We start from the raw sequence: 4,949 nt of genomic DNA on the forward strand, positions 1-4,949 counted from the left end.
CCGCCGGATCCGTCGAGGAGAACCGGAGTTGCAGTCGAGGGCATCTCGCCATAAAAGGTACTGCTCCCCTTCTCTGTGCGAATCTGAAACCTTTCCCCTGTAAAAATTCCAGCTCCAAAAAACAAGGCAAGCACAATAAAGATTGAAAGCCCCAACCCCAATACCAAACTCATCTGCAAAATTGTTTGATCCACATCTTTCAGAATAAATTTCATTTTTTTACCTTGCTGCGTTTGATCTACACTTTTTTGTTTTGGGATAACAGAATTCTTAAAATGGTTTTTCGGTTTTTTTTTTTTTTTTTTAAATCTTAATGTTTTTCTCAAAAGCGATTTTCTTGCGTTAGAGATATCTGGGAAGAAACACAGTTTTCCTGTTTCCCAAACTTTCTTGCTTGGTTTCGATTAATTATAAGTTGGGTTTTCTGGATTTTGTGTGCGCAGTCTTTTTTATTAGAAATTACTATTGAACTGGATTGATTTTGCAAACTGATTGGATTTCCTCCATTATTGTTGAGGATTCATCCACCTTACTGATTAGAAATTTCTTGTCCTATCTCTATTGCATCTTCCCCATCCATGGCCCTTCCTAGGTCCTCCCACAATGAACCCAAGTTCTTACTGAAACCAAAATTTGCTAGGATCAGTAGTCAAACAATAGAAAGAAATATTATACTATTTTGGATCTGTAAGGGATCAGACAAGAATGGAATTTTTACCAATGCTTACACCATGGAACACAGAATTGCACAAACCACACAATATCCTTCTCCTTCACCTAAATGACATATAATAGAGCATTTAAAAAAATTAGAGAGAAGTAGCATAAAAAAAAAAAGTTGCATCACATAATTCTTCAGAATATTGGATTAAACTAACATGATTTATGGAGGTATGTGAGTCTTTAGCTCAAAACGGAAGACCAACTGGGGTTATACCCAGTAGATGGTGGTTCGACTCCCCCAATACTCCTAATTTCTTTACAAAGGGATACAATATGTCCTTTCTTCATGTCAAATACTCTACATATCCTTGTTGATTAATCCTAATAATGTGTAAATTAATTGAAGAAAGAAAGAAGAAACATGATACATTCCAACCTTGAACTTGAATTATGCACTTTTGAAACAAAAAGTTTTTCACAAGCAAGCTCAAAAAGTTCTTCTTGTCTGGAGTTTCAAACATTCTAAACCAATTCAGGTAGAACATGTGTTTCACCATGCTGGAATTGAGGATTTAAATCATGCTATTGAAATCATGATTTATTAGTAATGATATCAGGGGTAAATTACCAATGAAGATTCTGATTAATTAGTAATAATATCATCATAACTAAACATATGTTTCTAATACTTAAAAAATCCCAAATGGCTATCACAATTAACACAACAATAAGGATAGTTACATCTAAGGGCAAATGTAATTGCTGAAGTGAGTTCTAAGCAAGACAGACAGAGAAAATGGACTACAAGGATCAGGCATATGAGTTAAATGTAAATGGGAACTGATTCACAAGTTAAGGGAAACAGAACCATGGAAAGGGAGGTGGTCCATTGTCATGAGTTTTGACAGTCCAAATCAATATATAGCAAAGGTTGGTACACAGCTTGGAAGACTGTTAATCCAGTTTGAGTAGGTGATATTAAATGGCTTTTCACAAAAGGCAGTTATATCAACATTTTTAAGTATGGAAATGTACTGAAAGCATTAATTCAACGCAATCAATCAAAGAAAAAGAAGAAACTCGTTCAGGTGGGTATTTTCCTTTTCCAATAGCATAATGCCTATAGAGTTGAGAGAGACAATTTTGAAAAATTCGGGTGCTGTGCAAGATTCATGTCATTGGCATCTAAATTGATATTTTTTCTGGTGCCGTGTAAGAAAAAGAGAAGTACAAAATTAAACCAGTTTCTGGAATTTGGAGAAGAAAAATGAATCAAAATGCTTGGAGAAACCAAATTCTGTTTTAAGAGTGCCTAGTCGAATTAGCACAACTGTACAAACACATTAAAGACCTTTTACACCACAAAACAGAAAGATTGAGGACACAAAATGCAAAATATGAGATCGACAAAACAATTTACTACTGTCCTTATGCTGTCCAGATCTTAAATTCCAATTGGAAAAGGCTGATCATGCAAAACAAGAAACTACTAAATCTTAAAATGGAAAAGACTATTCGAGTCCTGATGGATTCGAACCATCATCTCCTGGGAACAAACCCAGGTGCTCTTCCTTTTTGAGCTAAAGACTCATTTCCTGGGAACAAAAACATAGTGCCAGAAGTGACCAAACACATCAACCAAGAAGCAAGAACAGAGGAAATGAACCCCTGGGAATTAAAGTATTTAAGTCACAGGGAAACTTTACCAGTTCATCACTGTTTTGGATTAGCATTGGAGCATTGATTTGATATACTCTCTTATTCAATGCTCGTTTCACTCTAGCTCTTGGTAATCTCAACCGTAAGTAACCTTAAAACTCTGTACAGTTTTACGAGACAAAGAAGAAAGAGAAACGAGATTGAAATACAAAATGAAGAAAGAAGCTTACCTGTAGACCGGTGTCTAACTTGCTGGTAAGATGTATAGGAGAGGCAACCGAGTCAAATCCTCTGAGTCTCAGAAGGGAACAGTAAGTGTTTACCATGTTTAGACTCTCTAATACCCTACAGAAACCCAAAGAGAAGTTCATCAGTGTTTTTATTTTACAAAGAAAAAAAAAAATCGGAGGAGCAGAGATTTGGAAAAGCAAAAGCAGAGGCTCTCACATCGGGTGACATAGTATATCGAGATTGAGGTCAAGGTGAGAGAGGACGTCGCCACTGAGGAGTCGTGAGAGGGATGAGTGAGAGAGGGAGGCACGAGATAGTGAAGAGGGAGAGAGTAAGTTCGATGGGGTTTAGGGTTTGGGGGAGGGTAAGAATTGGATTTTCAAACCTCAACGTTGAAGAGAGAAATCGAAGTACAGATCTCGAATTCAGTCGAAGTTCAGTTTCAGTTCCGTGGAGGAGACAAGGGAGGAAGAGATCTCAACGACGAACAGAGTGATTGTCAAAGGCTGCGTGAGATTCGTTGCCTGAAGGTGCAGAGGCAAGGCAAGACAAGATGTCGCCTTCGCTTACCCTCGACGTCTCCGGCGATCCTCTCCAGCAAGCTGGGGGCAAGGTTCGTTAGGGTTGAGAGATTCGCGTGAATGAGTTAGAGAAAGAGGACCACGAGTATTAGGTTGAGTTTAAATTTGGCTTAACCATGGGTTTAGGGATTGGTTTGATTACACTGACCCGGGTTAGGCTCTGGGTTGGTGTAACCAGGGTTAATTCTTAGTTAAAATTAAGAGAATGAATTATGGCCGTTAGATTTACTTGTGTGCCACGTGCTGCATTTTCAGGGGGGAAATAGCAAAAAATAACAGATGGGGAAATGGAGAGGAGAAAAATCCAAGAATAAACAGTAATTTCATGTGTTCCTATGTCTAGGCACGGAACCAGTAACTGGTTAGTATTTTTTCCCTATAAAATCCTATTGAAAGACTATAAAACAGCAATAGTTTTCATGCACGGCATGCCTGGGGTACGGTAGGAAAAAGGTAATACTTTTCCACGCGCACGGCCTGCATGGAATACAGTTCTCCCCATCCGAACTAACAAAAAAACCCCTGCCCCCTATAAAGACATGCTCAATGGGAGAATCTCGTGTGCACGAAAAACATGCAACTAATAGGTTACTAACACTGCCAACAGTAATTCTTGTTGGAGTTGTTTCAGAACACTCTAACCAAACGAAATGGTCATGGGAGTGCAATAACACTTACTCCACTGATAATTGATAGTCTCGGTCCAATGCATCCCATGTTTATAGATGAAGGGATAAAGAGTTGACAAGGAACGAATGCTCTTAAACTTAAGGAACTAAACACTGCTTGAAATCTCACTCAGAATCCCTGTATGACCTTATTCATGATTTGTCAACAATGGAGAATGGATGATTCATATAACAGAGAGACACAAGAGATTCATCAACTTTAAAATGCTTTTTAGAGTATCATAACAAGAGAATCTGATTATGTTCTCAGTAATACATACAAAAACTAAACTCTTAAATGTCCAAACTGGTCCATCAAACTGTTTGTTTTCTATTTAGTAAGTAGGAACTAGTATCCTTGCGAGATACCCTCTAGTTGATGGTTCTTCTTCGCAGTTCCTACATTGGGAACAAACAGAGAATCCAAGAAACCTCTACCCACGGATCCATTCTGTATAAAATCTCTCAGGACATCCTCCGGAGTTTCTGCCTTCACTGAAGTGGAGTCTGGTGCTTTGAAAGAACCTGTTCTCCTTGCTTGCCCATGTAACACTCTCTTCTCATTTTTCAGATTTGCAGATGCCTTCACTTTGTGAATCCCATATTTTTTGTCATCATCTTGAAGAGATTGGCACCATTTGTACGTTTCAATTGCTAAAGGTGCCCCTATATACATGAGAATAAGAATTAAAGACCCAAGATTACAATAATGAGAAATTTTCACCAAATACTAGAAAAAGGAAAATTTTTTTTGAGAAATTTACCAATTCCAATTTGTGCAAATACAATGACTTAATTCATATCAAAATGTGTTACCACCCTTCTCCTCCTACGGTTCCTCTCTAAAACCCTAATCTATCTTCCGTTCAGTTTCTTGTAAACAGAGACTGCAAGGGTTTTGAGGTCACGGCCGATTGTGCTGTACTGGTGGAAGAAAGGCCCGTCAGTTTCTAATTCGAGATCCTTTCTGTTTGAAAAACTTTGACTTAAAGCTCCATTGATTTCTGGGAGCGAAGCTCGTGATCTGGGAACTAGGATTTTAAAGACAAAACAGACGAAGAATAATATTTTCTTGGATTTTCTAGTTGACAACAAAGGGTAAGCTTAATAGGGTGGAAAAATGGGCTAGATTTCTATGCGCAATGGG

General features: G+C 38.1%; 1 long non-coding RNA gene across 1 annotated transcript; it reads right to left on the reverse strand.

The window, feature by feature from the left end:
• Positions 1-2,146: 2,146 nt before the first annotated feature.
• LOC122649028 lies at positions 2,147-4,334 on the reverse strand. The gene is made up of 3 exons (XR_006331159.1): positions 4,172-4,334; positions 3,131-3,132; positions 2,147-2,158 (listed from the first exon to the last, which is right to left on the reverse strand). It is a non-coding gene; the product is annotated as an uncharacterized LOC122649028 (long non-coding RNA).
• Between the last annotated feature and the right edge of the window lie 615 nt (positions 4,335-4,949).

This window comes from Telopea speciosissima, chromosome 1, assembly GCF_018873765.1.
Source record: "Telopea speciosissima isolate NSW1024214 ecotype Mountain lineage chromosome 1, Tspe_v1, whole genome shotgun sequence".
NCBI classification, from domain to species: Eukaryota; Viridiplantae; Streptophyta; class Magnoliopsida; order Proteales; family Proteaceae; genus Telopea; species Telopea speciosissima.